General features: G+C 52.0%; 1 protein-coding gene across 1 annotated transcript in view; it reads right to left on the bottom strand.

The window, feature by feature from the left end:
• Nucleotides 1-24,339, bottom strand: part of TBC1D22A (TBC1 domain family member 22A) — a 268,885-nt gene that overhangs the window by 47,040 nt on the left and 197,506 nt on the right. The window lies entirely within an intron of this gene.

Here is a 24,339-nt window from a genome sequence, read left to right on the forward strand (position 1 = left end):
AGGAGGATCTTATTCTTTGGAAAGATGAGGGAGCCTGGGGGTGTTTTTGGATTTCAGGGAAGGAAGGAAGAGATAAATAAAGAGGGGGGATAATGCTAAATAATTTACAGGCTAAAATGAGCTGTGCAGTGGCAGAGAGCTGGCTGTGCTGCCCAGAAAATGGGCCTAGCCCCGTTAGGAAGGGATGGAAGAAAAGAATTTCCATTTAGGCCAAGACTCAAAGACAAGTTCCATAAACAAGGAGAAAAGCCTGGGAAAAATCACCCAGCAGAGAGAGCTTCAGATCAGAGAAACCCTCACGGCCAAATACGGAACAGAGAAGATCAGAAGAGAAAACGGGGATTACAGCAAATCAAAAGGTGGTTTTTTGCATAAATATATGGAAGAAAGCAGAGACTAAAAGGGAAACAATTAACTGGGAGAAATGTTTGTGTCATTTCTCTGATAAAGGTCTCCTATCCAAAATACATCAGGAGCTGATTTAAATTTATAAGAAAGAAAGCTATTCACCGCGTGATAAACAGTCGGAGCATATGAAGAGGCAACTCTCAGGGGAAGAAACCCAGCCTGTCTCTGGCCATATGAAAAAATGCTCCAAATCACTACTAATTAGAGAAATGCAAATTCAAGCAATTATGAGATCTTATTTTGCATGCATGGGATGGGCAAAGATGACAAAAAGGGAAAATGATCAACTCGGAGGGCAGCGGGGAGAGAGGCACACTGCCACACTGGTGGTGGGTCTGTGCATGGGCACAACCATCCCGGAAAGAAGCCTGGAACGAGCCACAAAAAGTGGCCGAAGGGTATGTTCCCTCTGACACCCTCTCCCCCATAGCATTGCTGGTCTACACTGGAACAAAAGCAAAGGCGGAGAATAAGGGGAAGGTAATGGGCATTTATGTGGTGCCTCTTGTGTGCTGGGCTCTGCACTGAGCATTTTACCCTAATTATCTCATTTGATCCTCACAGTAACCTTAGGAGGTAGGTGCTGTTTTGATCCTGATATTAGAGTTGAGACAAAAAGAGGTTAAATGACTTGCCTAGGGTCACCTAGCTTTTAAGTGTCCAAGGCTGGATTTGAACTCAGGTCTTCCTGAGTCCAGCCTTAGCTCTCTGTCCACTGTGCTACCTGCTGCCTTTCAAAAATGCCTTTATAGGGACTTCTGGGGCAGAGCCAAGATGGTGGAAGAAAGGCAGTGAGCTCTTGAACTCATGACTTGATCACTCCAAAAAGCATTCAAATAATGATGCTCTAGGACAATTCCTGGAGCAGCAAAACCCACAGAAGAATATGCTGAAATCATCTTCCAACCAAGGATGGCTTGGAAGGTCAAAAGGAGGGAGCTGCAGTGCTAATACAGGAGTCGGGCCCAACCCCACAGTCTCCCTGACACAGATCCAGTCCCAGGAAGGCCTCACCAGAGAAGGAGACCCCCCCAGAGCCCCTGAATCAGCTGAAGCACCAGTGTCATCTGGAACTAAGCTCACAGTCTGGTGAGAGGGCTGAGCCCTGGGCAGGGGGGAGACTATAGGGGTCTCTGCTGGTGCTGAGGCAGAACTTGGGTTTTTCACCCCTACTGAGAACCAGGGGGTAGGCTCGAGTAGCAATGACCCAGGTGGGGGAAGGGCACAGGCTCATCAGAGCTGACAACCATAGCACACAAAGCTGGTTGATTAGCAAGTTGCTCTGGGGTCATCTATGGACCAGGGAACAGGCCGGGCGAGTGAAGAACCTGCCCCTCCTTAAATCATACCACCTGGGACCTCCTGAAGCTTGGGATACTGCAGCCTGGAAGCAGTGCCCCACTTTAAGGAGCTAAAAGTCAAGTAAAAGAAAGGCAAGATGAGCTGACAGAGAAAGGTGAGGATCATAGGAAGTTTCTTCAGTAACAAGGAAGACCAAGGGGCACCCTCAGAGGAAGATGACAATATCAGGGCCCCTATATCTAAAGATTCCAAGAAAAATATGAATTGGTCTCAGGCCATAGAGGTGCTCAAAAAGGACTTTGAAGATAAAGTTAGAGAGCCAGAGGAAAAAATGGAAAGAGAAATGAGGGTGATGCAGGAAAGACATGAGAAAAAAAGTCAACAGCTTGAAAAGTCAAATTGGCCAAATGGAAAAGGAGGTACAAAAGCTCTCTGATGAAAATAATCACCTAAGAATTAGGATTGAACAAATGGAAGCCAGTGACTTTATGAGAAACGAAAAGTGCCTTTACGTAGAAAAATATTTATAGCAGCACTTTTTGTGGTGGCCAAAAAAACCTGGGAACTAAGGAGATGCCCCTCAGCTGGGGCATGGCTAAACGTGTGGTGGTGTCTGAGTGGGATGGGAAACTCCTGCTGGCAGAGACGATTCAGAGACCCAGGGAGCAGAACCAGAATGTGACAACAGCCGTGTAAAAAGCTGACGGAATGCTGGCCTCCTTCTGCGGAGACCATTCCCAACTCCAGGACGGGGGACCCTGGTCAGAGAGGTGCTGAAGGAGATGCAGAGGCTTCTGCTTGACTGTACCCACTTGTAAACAAGTTTGTCCTTTTCTGCCCAATGGGGTGGAGGGTGAAAAGGAGAGAAAATAAATTTCTGTTGGGATTTTTTGGAGGGGGGACACAGCTGCAGATGTGAAGTATCATTATTAATCTTCATTGACTGAGGAGAGACCTCTCGGGAGGAAGTGGGAGTGACCTCTAAGTATTTGTGGTTGTTCAAACAAAGCACATCAATAAAACTTTGAAGAGGAGGAAGGGCCTGGGCTGACAGGAGTCTGGAAGCTCTTGGTCCCTTTGCGAGCAAGGCTCTTCGTTTGTGCGGCCTCATCCTGGCCTCCACAAGAAGGAAGCCGGGGGAGCACTTTGCAGAAGGCCAACAAGGCCTCTCACGAGATCGACGCTAAGAGCTTCCCTCAATTTAGGATACAATGTGAGGCAAAATTGAGTTTTATGGCCGTAAGTGGCATATTTGTCTTTAGTGACAAAGTGAATTATATTAAAAGAACCATTTAGTAAATACAACTTTCATATCAACAACAGAAAATGGGCCTCGGCCTTAATGAAGCTCAGCCCGGATAATAAATGGCGCTGGCTGGTGCATCCTACAGGAAAAAGAGTGCTGCCGCTTCTCAAGATGGCAGCTGAACAGCCTTGTTCTCCGCGGCAGAAGGGACCTGGGGAGGGACACTTTGGGCTGGAGCAATGGACGCCGGAGCTCCAAACATCACGGGGCTATCAAGGCTCAGAGTGAGGGCCGGGTTCAAGCTGTGTCTGTGCCATTGGTGACCTCAGGGAAGACCCCAGAAAGGGGGAGGGTTTAACGCAATGGTTGCTAAGGCCTCAACCAGTTCTGAGTCCTACAGCCGTTGGATGGCAGCATCAGATGAGGAAAGACCACAGGCTGGCGGCACCATGCGGCAGGCAGTCCGCTAACCCCCCGGAAATCTTCAGGGGTCCCTATGGCCTCGGTGCTGTGGGCCCTGGACGTGAAATCAGTAAGATCCCCATCCAAACCCAGCCTTAGACGCTTCCTAGCTGTGTGACCCTGGAGAAGTCACCTGTCCCCTTTCTGCCCGAGTTTCCTCAACTGTAAAAGTTATTAGAATAACTCCTTCTTCCCAAGGTTGGTGTGAAGATCCAATGACACTCGTAAAGCACTTGGCACAGTCCCTGGCACACAGCAGGCACCAACCCGCCAACTCTAACCCTGACCCCAACCTAGAAGGGAATGGCAAACCAGTCCAGTATCTTTGCCAAGAAAACAGGGTCACACAGAGTGGAACATGCCTGAAAAGAGACTGAATAGCAACAACAATCCTTCCTTCTCCCCCTCTTCCTGCTCTCCATGCCTCCTTCCTCCCTCCCTCCCCTACACTACAAATCCCTCCCAAGGCAGGCTCCCCTCCATCTCTCCCCGGCTGCCCTCCCCTTTATGCCACAGGACTCCTCACCCAGCGACCATGGGCCCTTGCCATGGCCACAACGATCCCTATCGTATTAGAATGCCCTCACCCCCTCCTTCCTGCCAGTCTCCAAAAACCAGCAAGCACAATGCTTAGCCCCCGCGCCCAGCTGACAACTCCTCAGGACAGTTCAGGCTTGGAAAGGCCAAAGGCTCTGAAGGCAGCCTGATGGCAGACGAGTGAGGTCTGCAGGGCTGCTCCAGGCAGCCTCCCTCCCTCCTCTCTGAAGGGAACAGAACACCCCTAAAGAAGGCGCCTGAGCTTGCTCTCCAAAGCGCATCCTTGACAATCTACTTGGGAAACCAGCCGCCTGCAGCATCCCTGGAGGAGCCTGGGGCTCCCTGCCTTGGGGAGGGTGCGTCTCCAAGCCCAGAGGCTGAGCCTGCCTCACAGGGATGGGGGAGAGTGGACCCCTGTTCCACCTGGTATGAGCAGACATGAATGTTCTCCCCACACTCCTGGCCTCCCAGGCTCTAGGGACCGGCTGGAAGGGACCTTAGGTAACCAGTCCCAGCAGCCCGGGGGGAAGGGCCTGGCAGACGGAAGCAGAGCTGAGACTCGAATCCAGGACTTCTCCCTCCAGATCCTGCCTTCTTCCCACAATTTCTATTTCCGGATTTCTCCCCATCAGGTAGATGCTCTGGGCTCCGAGACATTAAGCGTTCTGGTGTGGTAAGTTTGGAGCCTGCGAGTGTGAGGTTCAGAGCCCACCTGGATGCTTCCTGGCTCTTGGGGAGCTGGACACAAGCTTCATGGGCAAGGCTACAGATGAGTCAAGAGACGGGGGAGAGCCCGACAGAGGAGCTGAAATGGGGTGTGGGGTGTGGTGGGCAAAGAGCAGAGGGATGGCCAGTCTGGTGGGAGAGCAGAGTTGGGGAGGGCAAGAAAGGTCCAACAAGTTGGGGTACAAGGGCTCTAAAAGCTAACGAGTGGAGAAGCTGTGGAAAAATTGGGACACTAATGCATTGTTGGTGGAGTTGTGAACTGATCCAACCATTCTGGAGAGCAGTTTGGAACTATGCCCAAAGGGCTATAAAGCTGTGCATACTTTTTGACCCAGCAATACCACTATTAGGTCTTTTCCCCAAAGAGATCATAAAAAAGGGAAAAGGACCCACATGTACAAAAATATTTATAGCTGCTCTTTTTTGTGATGGCAAAAAATTGGAAATTAAGGGGATGCCCATCCATTGGGGAATGGCTGAACAAGTTGTGGTGTATGAATATAATAGAATACGATTGTGCTGTAAGAAACAATGAGCAGGCAGATTTCAGAGAAAACTGGAAGGACTTGCATGAACTGATGCTGAATGAGAGGAGCAGAACCAGGAGGACATTGTACAGAGCGGTTGTGGCTGCCAAATCCTGATGTTTTTTCCTCCACTCCAACCCTGGGTCACTCCCCTGGCCACCCTTCTGGCTCAGGCTCTTTTCGCCTTTCCTATGGACTGCTGCAAGAGCCCCCTCACTGGCTTCCTGTTTCGGGTCCCTCCCCACTGAGCTCCATCCTCTACTCAAAGCTACCAAAGTGTGGGTCCCAAACACACAATCGATCAACTCCAAGGGTTCCCCACTGACTCAGGACCCAGACCCAAACTGCCCGGCTGGGCCTGTGAAGCCCTCCCCAAGCCAGCCTCAGCATACACATTTCCCTTCCCAGAGTGGCATCTGGCTGGTTCTCACATCTTTAGAAAAACACAACCAAACTCTCCAAACATGATGGGAAATGAGGGCACAAGACCATCCATGACAGGAATTATGTGAGGAAGGAAGAACAGGCTGTGACCAAGAGCTGTGGGATGAGTGGAAATCAGAGACGACACCCCACGCGTTTGGGCCAACATCTGTCTTCCCAACAAGCCGGTGCGGTCACACTTACTCCATACTTTTGGTTGAAGTGTGTATTTGGCATAAAAAGCATTCAGAAAAGAAAAAGGTGTGTACACACCTGCACTGATCACATCAAGTGAATAATGAGTTACTAACAACTCTCATTTACAAGTCTGCTCTGTCCCCCACGGTGTGCACTGAAGCAGATTCCATCCCAGCTCCTATGTCTAAAAACTAAGAATCGATTTCAAGTGAGAAAGGCCCAAGTTGGGAAAACGAGTCGTATAAACCGGGGCTGATAAGCGCACCTCCCTCGAGGGGCCACAGTGGAAACCTAGTGACAGAGCGCCTAGCAAACCTGGAGGTTCTGCACCTTAACAGGGAATCAGCATTACCTCCTCTCTAGATCATACCTCTTCTGTGCACGCTGGCTAACCACAGAGCAGATGGTCCAGCAGTGCGCGCAGATAAAGCAGAGAAGTGAATGGCTTAGTCTCTGGGCCATCTTGCCACTTCCCCCCCCCCCCCGCCGCCCACCAGAGGAGGAAGGCTCAAGTGGGCCCCTGAAAATGAGGCAGGGGTCCCAGAGGCCTGACTTCGGAGCACCCCAGAGGGAAGGAAGCTTTCCCAGATGTCTCCCTGGGCAGGGCTGGATGCTCCAACTCATGCCAATTCTACTTCTCCCGAACACAGGGGACTCCTTGCAGCAAATGCCAGACATGCTAGCCTGACATCAGCCAATTCACAGTTAGTTATGGGCATTCCAAACTGAGACTGAGTCTAGCTCACACAGAATAACCCACAGCTTCTTGGGTTGAAAACCAAACCCATCCTCTCTTAGGGGGCTGCGCTACCCTCAGAGTAACCCAGAGAATCAGGTGAGTCTGGCTTTGGCTGCGTACAGACGCAACAGAGTGTGGGCATGCACCTGACACACTCTTCCTTCTACCATAGCTGTGTGTGTGTGCAAGTTGTTTTTCCTCCCATACCAGACAGGGAACTGCCCAAGGGCAGGGAGCAGAGGTGAGGCCTGGCCCCCAGCTGCAGCATCACTGCCCACCAGTACTTCTTGGCATCCACGTTTAGCACATGCAGCTGAACGAGTCATGAAATGAGGCAACAGGGCACATGTGTCAGTGACTAGACACCCCCACACACACTGAGGAAGTGGAGAGGAGGTGCCCAAAGGCTCAGGAAGGTCAAGGACCAGTTTCTAAGTAAGGCTGAACCCAAGGGAAGCTGGGAACCAAGGAGGAGATGGAGTGAGGGGGAGAAAGAAGCCAAGGAAATCCCCAAGGAGACGCTCCCCCCCCACCCCCCCACCCCCCCGCCTCCGCCTCCAAGTGAGGCCAACTTGAAGCTCTGGTCTCTCCTGAAGCAGTGCATGTTCCCTGTACCAGTCCATATGCGGCCCATACCTCAGACTCACCCCAGTGGGGCTCTGGGCAGACAACCCCTTGCAGGTGATATCATTCTGGGATCCTCTCACAAAGTGGAGCCACCCTCTTAGTATCCCTAGCCTCAGTGACCAGGGAGAGAGGAGAGAAGAGAGGCTTCCAGACCACAGAGGCCTGGAGGCTGGCCAGCTGACCACCAATTGAGAGAGTACACAGCCCCAAACCCAAGGAGTCTCCTCTAGGGAGCAGAGCAGGCCTTGTCTAGCAAACGGGACATCCCACTAAGGTCATCTTCTGATGCTCCATCCAGCACGGGGTAACCTTGAGCTTCCAAAGCCTAGGCCAGTCCTGGCATGTTTGGCTGAGCTTGGTCACCAGGGAGTGAATGGCTTGTGGGCAGAGCAGCCCATGGAGCCCCTGTGCTAAGGCAAGAATCATTTGGAATCCCTGTGGCTTATCCCCATGAGAGACCCTCCTTAGTCCCTTAATTGAAGGAAAATCCATGCGATGGTAACTGGATAGCACAGCTTACAGCAAGGAGGGACTTGCAAGCTCCTCTCAATGTCCTCATTTTCTAGGTGAGGAAATTGAGGGGCAGAGGGCACAAGTGGCCTGCCCAGTCTCACAAAGGGATTGGGGCCAAACCTGAGGTCCAAACCAAGGCCCGGCCAGCTATGCCAAGGCCAATTACTTAAGAATGAGACATACACACTGGGAAGTGGAGAAATGAGGCAAAGAAATCCTCATGCCTGCATCACGGGACCACCCCAGCCATTCCCCTTTGTGTGTCCCAGTAAGCCTTCCTGATGGATCCTGGCACCTCACATAAAAACCATCTGCTTCCAGAGCCCAGAGCTGGGCCCCCAGTCAGGGCTGAAGAAAGGCTTTCACTCATTCCTCAGGAAGGAGAGAGCTGAAATGCCCACTCAAAGTGGTGGAGTTTCACTTTCCCCCCAAATTCCCAATGAGTCTCCCCACTTCACGACAGTGACATCCTCTTCTCCTCCCTCACCCCACAATCCAATCTATGGCCAGAGCCTCCTGGTGCCCAGTGTCTCTCCCATATCCTGAGCCCCGAGTGCAGACCCCAGACCCTCTCTGCCCCCTGAATACTGGTGGGCTGCCAGCATTCAAGTCCACAGGGACTAAGCTGAAAAGATGAGGAAGGCTCATGCAAGCCTGTTTGGGGGTGAGGGGGGCAGCATTCCTGTACACAAAAATAATTAGGGAGCATCAAAGGGTCCTTCGGGAAGCCACAAAGACCGCTACATCAAGATCCCCTTTCTCTTTCTGAAAAGCGTCTTCAAGGCTGCTTTCCACATACATTCTCCAGCCCTTTGAAATTGTACACAATTGCCTCAAATATTCAATTAATTAGCAAAAGAAATCGCCACTCCCAAGGGACTGGTGCATTCATCCCGATTCCAAGCTACAAAATAAATCTGCAAAGACATCCAATGGCCAGCCCAAGCCTTTGCAAAGGGAACAAAGGCAGGAGGTAAGATTGCCTCTGCCAGCACCTGCTCCCACAATGCCCTCCCCTCTGGTGGGTGCAGGAGCATGGGAACGTGCATGTGGGCAAACAGCCTTTAGAATCCAACCCAAACAAACCCCTCAACTTCAGTCTCTTAGCAGAGGCCCAGAAACAGACACGCACCTGTCCTGCCTCAGTCCCTTGTGATTCAGTGCCCATCACAGAACTCAAGAGCAGGTGGGCAGCGGACCTCAGCAAGTGGCCATCTGGAGCAGAAATCAGAGACATCCTTCCTCTTCTTCTGTCTTCCGCCGACTCTGAGAGAACTTCTGGAATTATCCAATTTCCAAAAGGGCCACCACTGGGCACCGACACCCCCACCCCACTCCCCGAGTGGGAGCACTCAATCAGTGTCTGATGACTCAGCAGGTGGAGAGGCCATACATCACCGCCTGGTCAGGAAGTCAGCTTGGAGGGATTGGCCCTCCCTGTCCAAACTGATAAACTGTTCCTTTTTTCATTTGGCCAAGGACGTCCCCAACAAATGAAAAGGAAAAGGATCCCACCGAGGGTCCCGATTATTTTTTCTTTGAAGCAAGAAGTGACATCATGCCAGCTAATAACTTAAAGGGCTTCCAATTCCCTCTGGACTCCAAGCACATGTGGGCTTACAGGCCAGTGTATCTCATCAGCCAGGGCAAGGACACCCCAGAAGCCTGTGCGGGTTGGGTTGGGGGGCAACGCTCTACCTGAATGTATGCAAGACAGTGATATCTGGGGGACATCTGTAACCCAATGTCACCTCCTCCACAAAGCCCCCCCCCCCCCAATCATTCAGGGCCAAGTTCAAACAGCTAGTCATGACTATCTGAACTCATCATCCTGTCTCTCCTGCCTTCCTGGTGGGTAATTGGGAATGAGTGGCCATTAGACTGGAGGCTCCCTGAGGCCAGGAGCCAGGCATACCTCATTTTTCTTCCCAGCTCCCCAGCTCTGCTATACACAAGATGCTAAGGAAATGTCCTGGAATGCGGAATCTCAGCAGGCTTTTTTGAGGCTGCCAAACTGGGCTCACAAATCCTAAGCAGAATTCAGGGTCCCCTAGAGTCATCCCTTTACCTCAATCACCAAACTGATCTAGTAAGAAGTAGAACAGAAAGAACTGGGCTCCCCTTGGGAGAGCTGAGTGGTTAAGTCCCTGTCCAGACCTTCAGTAGGTATGGGACTCTTGACAGGCCACTGGTCCTCTGTGAGCCTCAGCTTTCTCTCCTGGAAAATGGGTACACTAACCCTTGTAATCCCTTGGCTCAATGTCTTTTTTTTGTTTTTGTTTGGTGGGGCAATGAGGGTTAAGTGACTTGCCCAGGGTCACACAGCTAGTAAGTGTCAAGTGTCTGAGGTCAAATTTGAACTCAGGTCTTCCTGCATCCAGGGCCAGTGCTTTATCCACTGTGCCACCTAGCTGCCCCCCAGTCAATGTCTTTTTCTTTTTTTTTTTAGAGTGAGGCAATTGGGGTTAAGTGACCTGCCCAGGGTCACACAGCTAATAAGTGTGTGTTAAGTGTCTGAGGCCAGACCTGCACTCAGGTACTCCTGACTCCAGGGCCGGTGCTCTATCCACCGTGCCACCTAGCTGCCCCCCACTCAATGTCTTTAAAGCCTAAGGAGCTATGAAAACGGGAGGCCTGATTAGCTTCTAGTCCAGTTGGGCTGGTCTTGTCACTGTTTCAGGATCATGGGGGCTTCCTCGCTCATCAAATTTAGAAGTAGATGCAAAGCAGGGGAGGATGGATCTGGTGGGATAGAAGGGGGGGGCAGCGCTAACAGGCAAAGCCGTCCAGAAATGGAGTGGGCCACCCTGAAGAGAGGCAAAGGTCTGATGACCGCTGGAAGGGGCTCTGAGGTAACTTCTCTGGTGCCACTGAACTCCAAGATCCTACTTTCTCCTCCTCCTCCTTCTACTTCATCTTCCTCCTTCCTCCTCCTCCCCGCCCCCAATCTCTCCCTCCTTTACAGGCACAGGTTCCTGAATAAATTAGGTGGCATGCAGCTATTCCATACTTTAAAACTAACTGGAGGAAAAACCCAGTCATCCCCTAGGTCCTGGTCCCTGGGGAATGCAATCTCTGTTTGAATCATGGTTACAGGGGCAGACAAAGACGGCAGCTTTCTGGAAGAACAGTAAATGCTTGAGTCAACAATTCCCACCTGAAGTCACTAGATCATGAGGCCTGGGAACTGGAGGGAAGGGGCCTTCAACATCACTACTAGTCAAAGCCCTCTGTTTTACAAAGGGGGAAACTGAGGCCCGGAGAAGCCGAGTGAGCTGCCCAAAGCTGCTCTCTGGGTGAGGAGGGCACTGCAGGGGAGAAAGTGCTTCCTTTGCCGTGGAAGGGCCAGGCCTGCAATGCAATGCCAACACTGCCGTGTACCACCTCAACAAACATTCGGCCTCAGGTTCCAAGCCCCAGCTAGTCCACTCCCGCCCCCTCATTCAGCATCTTCCTGGGGTCTCTGCACAGAAGGCCCGGCCTCCCCTGCCCAGGGCCTCTGTCAGGGCCCCCTCCCCTGACCGTGCGGCTCAGAATGAGACCTGTGCCTGGCAGCATGGGTGAGATCCACTGCAGCCTGTTTTCTCTCTGCTCTAACATTTAAGTCAGCTACAGTGACAGATTGGAGAATTTCATTAACGCGGCAGTACTTTATGCTATTAAAAACAGCAAGTGAGATCGCTGGAGGGAGGGGGGCTGCGGTCCTGAAGTTACAGGCTTTGAAGACCCTCCAGTGGGGTCAGGTCTCCTCACGTTTGAATCTAGGATGTCCAGACTGCCTGGACCCACACAGCAGAGAGGAACTGTATGCAGGAAGGAGCCTGGATGGGGAACCAGAACACCTGGGCTCTATCCAGGCTGTCTTTGCCAGCGACTAATCAGGAAACTCCAAGCAAAGGGAATCAGACTCAAACATCTTCTCCAGCTGTGGCAGCCTGCGCTTCACATAAGACTCTCCGCACCAGGGGCATTCTATGTCTTCAGGCCCCTCCCCGCTCTGCCATCCCCTGTCCTCAGGCCCTGTTTTCAGGCCCCTCCCAGCTCTGCCCTCCCCTGTCCTCAGGCCCCTCCCCGCTCTGCCATCCCCTGTTCTCAGGCCCTGTTTTCAGGCCCCTCCCAGCTCTGCCCTCCCCTGTCCTCAGGCCCCGCCCCACTCTGACAGTACTTTGAGTTCTGACCTTCCAAGGCTTTTCAGTCCTTGGTTTCCTTGAAGGGTTTTCGGTGTCCTCACTCTCTGTCTGCATCAATGTCCTCTTGTTAGAGGCATCAGGAGTCATTGTTGGGAATCCAAGCTTTGCCACTAACTCCCTTGCCCGGGTCTCTGCGACTCGGTTTCCTCGTCTGCACAATGCCCCACAGCTGTGACATGAGGGGCCTTCCCGTGGCCACTTCTCCTTACACAAAGGCAAGCGACACTCTATGGGGTCTCTCTTGGGAAGTTGGAATTGATCTCACGACAAGGGAGACACTGGCCCAGGACATCCCGGCATGGTGGGCGCTGTGCTCTGTGAGCAAAACAGAGCTGAAGTGGCTCAACGGAGACGTGAGATGCACAGAGGTAGAGAACCCCCCCCCCCCCGACAAAAAACAAATGTCCCCACGGACTCTGGGTGCCAGACCTGTGTTGGAGCTTTTACAGCTCGCATTGGCCTGCTCAGCCACAGTCGCACACACTGGAACTTGATTCTAACAGAGTGATGTCATTTTGGTTCTCTGAGAACAAAGGACAACAGCCAACCAACGGGAAAGTCAGTCGGCCTTATCTAGCAGAGAGACCCCAACCCTGGCGTCAGGAGAGTGGGGTCCTAGATCTTCCTCTCACGTGACTCTGGGAAAGTCATTTCACTGGGTCTCTCCCTTGTGCACCTGTAACATGGGGGGGGTGCCAAACACCTCCAGGGCCCTCCCTGGATGCCAGGACTTGCCAAGTCTTGTTCATTCTCTAGAAAACATCTCTTGCATCCTTCCCCTTCTCTCCATCGCCAGTGGCCAGGCCAGGCCCTCGTCAAATGTCACAACAACAGGGTCTCCAAACCCCAAGTCTTCCTCCTCAGAGCTACGACACTAGCATTCCTACAACACACACACACGGCTCATCAAGGCTTTTGTGGCTCCTTCGTGGTGCCAGGAAAAAGTACAAAAGCCTCCACCTGGCATTGAAAGCCTCCCATAACACGGCTCCAACTGGCCTTCCCCGGGTTATTCTGTTCTCCCTTGAGAGCTCTCTGGTCCAAGAGCTGCCACCTCTGCAGGACATGATGGTGCACCGGGGGCCGACCCATGTCCCCAAGTCTGGAAGGCCCTCCCTCCCCCCTCGAAGTCCTTCCTGATCCCCGCCACATACATGTTAACAGCTGAGAGCACCACTTGCTCCTCCCTCCTTTCTACAGCTCCCTCCTCTCCCTGTCTCTCTGTCTCTATCTCTGTCTATCTTTGTCTCTCCCTCCCACTCTCTGTAGTTCAGAGACAGCCTTGTTTCCTCCCTGGTTCTGAAGAGAATCACCTGCTATTGAGATAAACTGGAGATAGGCAAGGGCTTGTTGCTGAATTCATGCTTTTGGTGTCATCAGCGTACAACACAAAAATTGGCAAGCATTTTATTTATTAAGCCCCTACTATGTGTCAGGCACTGTGCTAGTGCTGGGCATACAAAGGCAAAATGGAGACAGAGCCTGCGCTCCAGGGGCTGACACTCTTGGGGGCCAAAAGCTAAGCATCTCTAGGCTCACAAAGCCTGTGCTTTCAGAACCTGGAAGGACAAGGACTCCATCTTCCACCTTCTAATGGTCACCCTGTGGACTCGGACACAGACAATCATGGGACCCCAGACGGCCTCCTGCCTCTTCTGGGCTCAGAGTGTGTCCCTACAAGCCTCCACTCCTAGCTGGCTCATGGTGGGGTGACTCCCTCAATATCGCTTTCCTGGAATAATTTCCTATCCATCACTTTTATAGTAACACTAAATTTAAAGAGAGACTGGGGTATGAGAGAAAAATCTATTTCATATTATAGCCAGCACAGAAAGCTTTCAATAAATATATAATTTTCAAGTTTAGCATAAAGTCCAAGGGGGAAAAACACTTGGGTCAGCAAGTAAGGTGGTAGGACCAGGTATGCCTACTCCAGTGCCCCAAGAGCAAACACGGAGGAAGTGGGGCCAGCCCCTCCCCTTCCCCAAGCCCCTAGAGCCCAGAGCTGCAGGCCTGCCCTGCTGGGAACTCAGGGCTGGCAGAACGATGTCTATAAATGCCTTTGTTCCTGAGCAGCTTGGTGGTCCAAGGATGGAGTTCCACCTCTGACGCCATCACTCTGGCTGCCCCCCAACCTCTCTCTCCAGCTCTAGTCCAGCCCCTCCCATTGCCAGCTGAGCAATTATCCAGTAGATATCTAACCAGCCCCGCTGTCACTCCTGCCCCAAGCCCCCCTAACTTGGCCGAGGCCGTGGCCCAGGCTCCTAAGATCAGCCCCATCCGTCCGGCCTCAGTTTCTCACCCCAAATCCCTTGCCGTCCTCATCATCCCACAGCTGTTCCTCCCTGTGTGAGTGCGCACCCATGGAGCTGAGGGCCTCCTCGCCCCCTGCCAAGCCTCCTAACTGGTTTCCTCCTGGCCACAGCTCCCCCTCCCATGGTCCTGCTGCTTGGTTCCTCGTGATTCCCCCCTCCCACTCTCCACCTGACCTGACCACTCCATTTCCTGTCCTTTGTCACTCTCCTCAGCAGGCCCCTCCTCATGTCCTTCTCTACAGGCCTGTCTTCCTGTGTTCCTGCCGCTTTGATCCCTCCCCAGGAGGCCGGCTGTGGGGCCGTGGGGGGCCCCAGGCCTCAGACCCCTCATCCCAATGGTGTGAATCACTGTGTCTCCCGCGGCTAAATGAATAGAGATGTTCAGGAGAGGAGAGGAAGCTCAGGCGTGTTGGGTCTGAGCTGAAGGGATTCTCCAGCTCCTGGATCAGCACAAGGAATGAGCTCCCTCTGCTCTGCTCCTGATGGAGACAAGCCCTGGCCCTTTCCTCAGCCCTTGTCTCGGCCCCCCTCACCGCACTCGGCCCTCTCCGGGTTAAGGCTGTCAGCTCCTGGGGGCAGGCCGAGAGGCCCTCCTGGGGGCAGGGATGGCTCTATGGGCACCTCCAGGGTCCAGGACAGTGTTGAAGAGAACTGGAGAAGGCTCTCGCCAGCACCTGGGACAGGGCTCTGCCCACCCAGGGAAATCTAAGGGGAACTAAGGTACTCCTGAATTCTGCTGAGGGAGATAGCCAAGCAACAGCCCCCCCCCCCCCCCAAGGCCGACCACTGCACCAGCATTGGCTTCCTTCAAGGACCTGGGATTTCTCCCTTGCAGTCACTCCCCCCAGCAACTCCGCCTCAGGAGATGGCTCTCAAGGGTTTCAAGGTAGGAACATTTGTATGGGCCAGGGTACCTCATTTGAATGGGCCTGGGCACCTCAGAAGTTTTCCGGGGGTACATCAAAGAACCTTTTCCTTGAGAAACTAAACCAAAGCACAGACACACCTAAAGAGATAAGTGGCACCGGATCCAGGGACTGAGCTAGCTCCGGGACCATCACCCTTCATTCTAGTCTCCCCCACCCCTGGGGTGATAAGATTAGGTGTGGCTGCTGCCTTTGTGGCAGGAGGAGGAGAGAGATGGCTTGAGAGATCTGGAGCTGCCCTTCACCCAACTTCCCCCAGCCACCACCTGTGGGGGAGGGTCCTCCCTCAATAAGGGAACTTTCCACAGTCAGATGTTCACCCCCATCAGTCCTCTATAAAAGGATTTCCCTGCCTCCTGCTTGGGGAGATAGGTATCTCAGAGAGCCACCTCTGTGCCATGCCTTCTCCCCATGAGAAGTCCAAAGATTTCTCTCTTGGTTTCCTTTCCCTAGCACCTAAATAAACTATTATTTTATTCTAATTGGATCTGTGTGCAAAAGGGTATGATTCTTTAAAGAGGAATTCCTAAGAACCCCTACCTCAAACTCCCACCGATCTCCCTCAAAACACATTTCATCCCCCTGGAGAGCCTCCCCACCTCCATCAGGCTGGTCCTGAGGTCATAGGAGGACCCACCACCAGAAGTGAGTGTACGGGGCAGCTAGGTAGCACAGTGAGTGGATAAAGCACCGACCCTGGAATCAGGAATACCCAAGTTCAAATCCGGCCTCAGACGCTTGACACTTACTAGCTGTGTGACCCTGGACAAGTCACTTAACCCCAATTGCCTCACCACCCCCCCTCCAAAAAAAAGAAGTGAGTATACTAGAAGCCTTGCTGCTTGGTAAAGCTGACCAAGGCTGCTCTTCAGCTGGCCTGGCCTTCAAGGTCTCAGGGCCCCAGGAGAGCTGCTTCAGTGGGCAAGGACCCCTGGTGGTCTATTTCGAGGCTCACTTTCCTGCCCTGGGTATTGCTTTCTCACCTAGGGGCGAGGCTGGTGGGAGAAGCTACAAGCTCCCTGAGTGCTGGGGTCTACAGTGTTGGGAGGGCTCTGACCGGCTCCACAATGCAGCAGGGGCTGTGTGCCAGGGCGTGATAGGATCAGCCACTTAACATCCCAGGCTCAATTCAGGGGCTTTTTTATGAGTTGAAAACACCCCCAATTGGTATTTATTAACTCCCTCCCTAGAACTAAAACTGGGGCTACATCTCGTCAGTGAGCCCTGGGTGAAAAATGGAGGTCTGCAAATAATATGTCTAATTATGGATTAAACTAATTCTTTCCTTCACCTTCTGAATTTCTAGACTCCTTTCCTCGTGTATCATTTTAATTATTTTTCCAGTTCATTCCCAGGGAAACTGGCTGATGGGGAACTAATTAATGGATACAATAAAGAAAGTGCCAGCATTGTTCCCCAACAATCTTACCACTGGCCTCATTTGCATGTCTTCCTTTCTTCTCCACAATAGCCCTGTGAGATGGCGGCCACAAGAAATTGTTAGCTCATTAAAACCAACACAATCCTATCCATTTCCACAGATAGCCATCAATTAGCACATCTTCTTGGGACAGGAAGCCATGAATAGGGCAGCCCCAGGAGTCTCAGGCTCTAGGGGCAGGGTTTATCGCAGGTAAGAAAAAAGACTGCAGCACATTGTGCATGTGATGAAATGATTCTGCTGCTGCTCAAACACATACACAAATCTGGAGGTGCCATCCATTGATCTATTTATCTCTCTATTCTAGGACAGGTATCGTGATAGGAAAGGAAAGCCAGCCAGTGAGACACAAAGCAAGCACCAAAGTCGGAGAAACACGTGCACAGAGTTGCTAGACACAGTCAGGAGCTAGTACGGGGTTCAAGTCTGGACCTGGTGTCATTGTTGTTGAGCTTAGAAAGGCCTTTGGATGTCCCCTGGGTCAGGCTGGTCATTGCATCAAGAAGACAACCCCCTTCCCTTTTCTGCTTTGGTTTGGCTTGGTTTGGTTTTCCCTTTTCTGCTTTTAAATAATATTCACACTCCCTACATGGGGAGGATTGTGGGATCATGAACCCAATGTGCATTAGACACCTCATGCAAGTCAAAGCATGACTTGGCACTAGCCCAGAAGGGTGAGAAGTCAGGCGTGGCCTGAGTCCTGGGAGGCTGCCAGTACTTCCCATTGCAAAGCCCTGATTCAGCACCTACTGTGTGCTGGGCCTGTGCTAAGGCCTGGGTACACAGACGGAAATCAGACAGTGGGGGCGGCTCTCAAATGGTGCCTGGGGTGCCACAGCAAAGCAGATGGCAAGGCCATCTCCAACGCCAGCTCCACCAACAAAACCTCGATGCATGTGACAGTGCCGAGGGCCCTCCCTCCCAGACCCTGCTCCTCCCTATCTACTGGACTGCCCTCTGCCCCCAAACTCCAGGTCAAACACCCTCCCACTGCCCAGGAGCATGCCAACGTGGTTCCCATTGTGCGGGCACAGCCATCCTGGTACAGAAGGTGGGTCTGGGCCAGTTATTGCCAAGATGCTTTCAGGGTCTCTTGTGAGCTCCAACACAAGCCTCCGTCCCTTCTCTCTGACCTGTCCCATCCTGGCTCCATGGAGTCCTGGCTGGTCTTGTCAACAAGGATGTCAGGAGCTCCATGGCATCACCCCAACACTGGGGGGACTGCCCAGAAGGGGATTCTCTTTGGTCAGTATACACGTCTCCCCGGGGCACGGAGGGAGGGGTGACAGTAATTCTCATGCAACTCAGCACAAGAAATCAGCCAGGAAATGGAGGTAAATGGCCCACACAGAGTCACAACGAAGCCTCACAGATGGAAATAAAGAACTGGAAAGAGGTGGAGGGATCCCGCCACCTCAGCTGAGAGGACCGGCCATCTATCTGGCTTGTTTCTGGGGTTTGAGTGGTATGGGCTGGGGGGAGGGGGAGAGATAGGGGGAAGGGGGGAGACACAGGGGGGAAGGTCATGTCTGTTGAATATTCAAATATAGTTTTTGTGTCTGCCTGTCTCCTACAAAAAGATCTGAGAAATAATGTTTAATCTCTCCTACAAAATTAATAAACAGATCAGAGAGCATGATATACATAGTTGTCCTCCTACGAAACAGATCAGAGACAGACAGAAAAAGCATAACATCAATTTAATATTTTGTCCCAAGAAGAAATAGAGTCCCCCTCATCTCTCCGCTCCGTGGCTGAGGGAGCTACTGCCTTAGCAGTTCTGAAGAGGAACGGAACATGAATTTTGTGTCTAGTCTGACAGATGGAAGAGTGCGAGAGGTCTGGCTGGGGGGCCGAGGACCCAATCAACTGTAGGTCTGGAGAGGCCCCTGCAGGTCACAGGGTCCAGCCCCTCCCCAAGCAGCAGAGGACCCCCCTCGACCACAGTGGGAACCCCCTCTCCCAGGGCCTCTTCTCTTCCTTGCCATTTCACCCCAGGGAGTGACCTGAGCCACAGTGAGGTCAGAAACCTGCTCTGAGACTTACAGAAAGTAAGCAAACAAGGAGGCAGCACTTGAACCCAGGTCCTAAGCTCTGGGCCAGCCTCTAGCCTTGGGCCAACACAAAGTCTGCACCCCAAACCAGCAGACATTTTAAGAGGCATTTGATGAATTAAGAGTCTATTACTGCCAGCTGCTTGTGAACTGTGCTTGGGGGAAAGTGTCAATGATATTTTTTAAAAGGTAGGCTAGTTTTTTGAACAAGTCCCAGTTACCACTTGAATGTAATTACAGTTGTCATTTCCCTGATGCAGTAAACAGCCCCAAATAACACGAATGCCTTTAGACTCAGTCTATCAACGCTGCTGCCAGTTCCTGAAGAGTCCTGATGTGGGAGGAGAGGGGCCACCAGATTATCAGATGACACTGTGCCACCCGGCCTTGGCAAGCCTGGCTAAGCAAGCCCAGAGGGCTTGATCTGTATCTCGCCGTCTCCCAGGAAACCTTGGGGGGCAGGAGAAGGAGGCAGCAGGCGTGTGGGAAAACGCCCTTGTCCGGGGGTCAAGAGTCCTAGGTTCTGGTCCATTCCCTTCTACTTAACCAGATGGGTATGTTGGGCAGGGCCTACCCCTTCTCAGGTTTCCACCCCACAGACCAAGATCTCTGACCTGCTCCTTCAGCCTCTGCTTAAAGCCTTCAGGAAGATGGTGCTCACCACGGCCCGGGAAGCCCACTCCCATTTACCGCAGCTCATCTATCATGAGGAAGTCTTCCCAAATATCAAACCAAAATTTACTTCTCTGTGACTCCCTCACCTGCCTGTTAAGGCCGAGCTAACCAAGTCTAGCCCAGCCTGCATAGGGTGACCCTTGGAGTATTTGGAGGCGTTATCAAGCCCACCATGGGCCTTCTCTTCAGGAGTAATCATTACCCATCCATCCTCCTCCCCTGCCCCAGGTCCTTCAACCCCCTCATGGAATGACCTCAGTGGCCTTTAAGATCCTGGTCCCCCTCCTCTGGACAAACTCCAGTTTGGCCGCATCCTTCACGGTCCCTAGAACTGAAGCCAGTCCTCCAAACGTGGGTGGAGAGAGGGGCTGAGTAGACACCTCCCAGGGCCTGCGCACTCAGTCTCCAAAGAACGTTCGAGCTTGCGTCAGTGTGGGAGCCACCATGTCCTATTCCCTCTAAGTGGCTGGATCATCTAAAAAAGATTCGATCAACAAAGAGGTGAGGCCGGCTGGCAACGAGAGAAAGAATGACAGACGGTAGATGAAAGACCCTGCATCCCCTGGGCTTCTCCTCAATGGAGAATTTATGAGAGGCAGTGGAGAAGAATCACCGAGGTATCACACTTCAGCGATAACGAGAACAAATAGAATCACCGAAGAATGAGCCTAACAACACCAATAACAGGTGACATCTGGACAACGTTCATCCTCACAACGAACCAAGGAGGCAGGAGGATATTCAAAACATACTGTCATGAAACTGAGGCTAGAAGGGTCTGCGCTAAGGCACAGGCGTGGGAGGTGCCACCCTGAGGCCCAGATGCTGCCCTGCAGCATTCTTGAGGGGAGTGAAGCCCAAGAAGGCTGGAAAGAGAAATGGAAGTACCCAGAAGCCGCTCATCCTCCCTCCAAGGCTCCTGGGTGCCCTCAGAAGTGGCCTCCCATTTACCCCACCTCGACAGCACTTGTTCAAGCATCGGCCATGTTCTTTCCCATAAGACTTAGCTCCTGGGGAACAGGGATCAGTCCTTTGCCTTTCTTTTCTTTGTAGCAAACATTTATTTTATTTTTTCCAGTTACATGTAAGGGGAGTTTTCAACATTCATTTTCATAAGATTGAGAGTTCCAAATTTTTCTCCCTCCCTCCCTCCCCTATCCACAAGACAGCAGCCAATCTGATCTAGGTTATATATGTACAATCCACAAGCGCTCTTTTTTTATGTCTATTCAAACAATATCAGCCCTTTCTATGGGGGTGGATAGCGTGCTTCATCGTTAGTCCCTTGGGATTGTCTTGGATCATTGCATTGCTGAGAGTAGTCAAGTCATTCACAATTACGCATAGAACAATACTGCTGTCACCATGCATAATGTCTTCCTGGTTCTGCCCACTTCACTAGACATCAGTTCATATGAGTCTTTCCAGGTTTTTCTGAAATCATCCTGCTTGTCATTTCCTATAGCACAATAACATTCCATCACAATCATATACCACAGCTTCTTCCGTCATTCCTCAATGGATGGACATTCCTTCGATTTCCAATTCTTAACCGCCACAAAGAGTTGCTATAAATATCTTTTGTACGATTTTTCCCCTTTTCTCTTTTTCACAATTACTATTGTTAAATCTTTCCCTCCGTCCTATTCTTTGCCTTTCTTTATATGCCCTGTGATACCTGGCACACAGTAGGCACTAAATGTATGCTTACTGACTGATTGATTGACAGGGGCATTTATCCTGGGGGAATGGGAGCCACAGGCAATCTGGTGAGAATGAAAATGGAGGGCACTTTGGCAGCTGCGGGGAATGGGCTGGAGAGAGGCCTGGACTAGGGAGGCCAATCAGGAGGCTGTGGCAGTGGTCCAGACTAAGGTGGAGGCCACTATGTGAGTGAAGTATGAGGACATGGTGAGAGATGATGGGGGGCGGGCACGGATAAGGATCTGGCAGGAGGGTCTGAGGAGGGATCAGACTGAGTATGTGTTTATATACATATATACACACGGCTGGGAAAGTGGTTCCAAGAGTTCCCTCATCTCAGCCTCACAACAACCCTGCAAAGCCGGGTGCTATCCTCATTCCCATTTTACTGATGAGGAAACTGAGCCACGCAAAGGCTGACTGACTCCTTGCCCGGGGTCCCACCACCATGAAGTGTTTGGGGCCAGATTCAAACACAGGTCTTCCCAACTCCAATGGAACCCTCTAAACACCATGCATCCTCACTGCCTCAGAGAGAAGCAGCAAGGAGGTGCAGAGACTCGAAGGAGGAAAGGACCAATGGCATCCACAACTGCAGAGAAACAGAAAGGAAATAAGGATCACGTTCACGCTGTTAGGGACAAGCACTGCTATCAGCACTTGCCTTTTCTCTCACGTTCCTGTAGGGGACCAAGGAGGCCTCTCTGAGGCTCCTAAGCCAGGATGTCGGCCCCATGGGCCGAGTATCACACTCCGGGCATGAGGGCCGCAGAGAGAAGTGATGGGCCCAAGCGGAGGCTGCCAACTAGGAGTAAAGAAGCCAGGGCCCAGCTGGGGAGGTGGGGGAGGCCAGAAGTGGGGGCGAAGGGGAGGCCATGCACAAAACACAGTCAGAGGGGATGGGAAGGTGGGAGAGGGATTATTTCTGTGACATTTGCATATGCATTCCCTCCTTTCAAAGCCAAGATGCTTAAAAGAAATTGCTCCTATTTTAATCATTTTGTCTTAATTCATATTTAGATGTTTCTTTTTACTGAAGCGGGCTCCCATTGTTACACAGAAACAGCACAAACAAAAGTCTTTTGAACAGGGGAGCTGGGGCTGACAGATGCAGATTACTTTGTAAATGAGACCCCAAGTCAGCCAGGGCTTTGTGAGGCTTATTGACTGACTGACTGACTGAGGCTTTCATAAAGGGTGAAATAGTGTGCTCACCCCAGCAGTCCTAGAAGGAGCCCCAGGCTTGCAGTCTGGGAGGACTAGTGATTGAATCCTGGGCAACCCTGGGCAAATCAAGTAACCCCTTGGAGCCTCAATTTTCTCTTCTGAAAAATGGGGAGAAAAATAACTCTGGTCCCTTTATCAGGTTTGAGCCTCACAACAGCCTAGTAAGGAGGGAGAACCTCTCGGTATCATTAGGCCCACCTGCTCTCATTTCATACTTCCAGGACTCAAGTCTCATTACTTTCTGGGGCCTGACCCTGTCTAGGCCTCACTCACACGACAGATGCACCTGGAACTGTTGTGGGAATGCAGAGGGGCCCCAAGAAACTGAAAGACCCCAACCCTGAGGCCAAGGGAAAAACAGCTCTGTGTCCAGCCTCTGGAATGAGGTGAGGCAGAGCCCCACCTGGCTGTGCTGATAAGCAAAGCCAAGAGCAGCAGGATGTAGAAGGGTGCTGTATATGCTACTGAGAAGATCCCCTCCTAGTTAGCTTCATAACTCCCTCCACTTTCTTTGGTCACCTAACTGGTGAGTGCTTGAGGCTGGATTTGAACTCATATAGATGAGTCTTCCGGACTCCAAGCCCGCGCTCTGTGCACGATGGCACCCCTCGCGCCCCACGTAGGGCTTTAAGGTGTACAAGACAAGGGCTGTGTGTCAGCTCTTTGAGCTGGTTATTGACAACCAGGTCAGTGTCTCCCCATGAGTCTTAAAGAGGGTGAGCACTCCAGATGTCGAGTGGCAGGAAAGAAACCCAGAAAATCAAAGATATCGATTCCGTTTTCTTTAGGATTTGACTGCAAAATGGAGGGATGATAATTCTCATTAGAATGGCGATGATGCCTGACGTGCCTGTGGAATTGGCCAGACGTGGGCGGCAAAGAGACTCAAGGGGAGCACAGATTTCTAAAGCCTCGAGGCTGTGAAGAATCTGACCAAATCTGTGGTCCTGAGCTGGGATGATTCCTCTGACCAAACCAGCCTGGGCTGGGCTCTCTCTTAAGGGCGAGGAGCTGGGTGCCACAGAGGGGCCGGCATGCTCAGTCTTCAGCAGACGCTGGCCCAGCAGCCCACAGAGCCAGCCCGGCCGCGGAGCTTTCAGTGTCGGGCATCGCCGCCATCTGCGCTGCTGAAGCAAAAGCTGATTGAGAAGGAAGCAGCACAAAGCAGAAGGCTACGGAGGTTTGCATTCTGGCGCTGCCGCTCGTTAGCTCTGAGACCCTGGGCTAGTCAGTTTCCTGGCCTCAGTTTTCTCATCTCTAGAGTGGGGGCAAGGATGCTTGGCTTTGCATGAACTTAGGGAAGGATGGAGGGAAGGGCCTGAGGGAGACGCAAGAGAGAATGGCTCCTTCCTGTAAATTCAACAGGAAATTAAGTTGGCAAGGGTTTCAAATTCTGGATCTGACACAAGAAGGGGAGTGGCAGCCCCAGCCTGCAGGCCTCCTTTCCCATGAGTCACGACGGACATGGATACCTGTCCTACATTAGAGCTCACAGTGCTTTGGAGCCTAGTGGACAGCACAGGAATACAAGCTCTCCTCACCTCTGACCTGGCCGAGTTTTCCATCTGATTTTCATGAGATCTTTCATTGTTCCACTGCTTCCCTTTCTGAATAGGTCCCCCCCACATCCCAGGCCCACCCTCCCTTGGCTGTTCTATCCCAAGAGCTGTCCCTTGTAACAGTTTAAAAAGAAAGGGGAAAAGGGCCTTTTTCCCGCCCCAAGAACCACGTTCCTGGTCCTGACAGTGCATAGACCCCGGGGTTTTCCTGAGCCCACCACCACAGCCTCCAAACACTCTACCCTCGCCCCACAGCCAAATGAATCTCCTGGAAGTGCGTGGTGATGGTGCCGCCCACGTGGCCAAAGGCCTCTCCCATCAAGGCCCAAGCTCTGCAGCCAAGCCTTCTGAGGCTTCCATTGAGGCCAGCAGCCCCCCAAGATCTCTATAGGTCTTCCTGCCCCAGATCCGGGCAGCCGGACCTCTCCCTTCTGGAGTCTCCCTTACAGCGCTCTGACTGTGGGAGGGACCACTAAATGTGCACACATCAAACTGAATCCATTTTAATGATTTAAAACCCGAATTTAAGTCACAGCCAAG

This window comes from Dromiciops gliroides, chromosome 5, assembly GCF_019393635.1.
Source record: "Dromiciops gliroides isolate mDroGli1 chromosome 5, mDroGli1.pri, whole genome shotgun sequence".
Classification (NCBI taxonomy): Eukaryota; Metazoa; Chordata; class Mammalia; order Microbiotheria; family Microbiotheriidae; genus Dromiciops; species Dromiciops gliroides.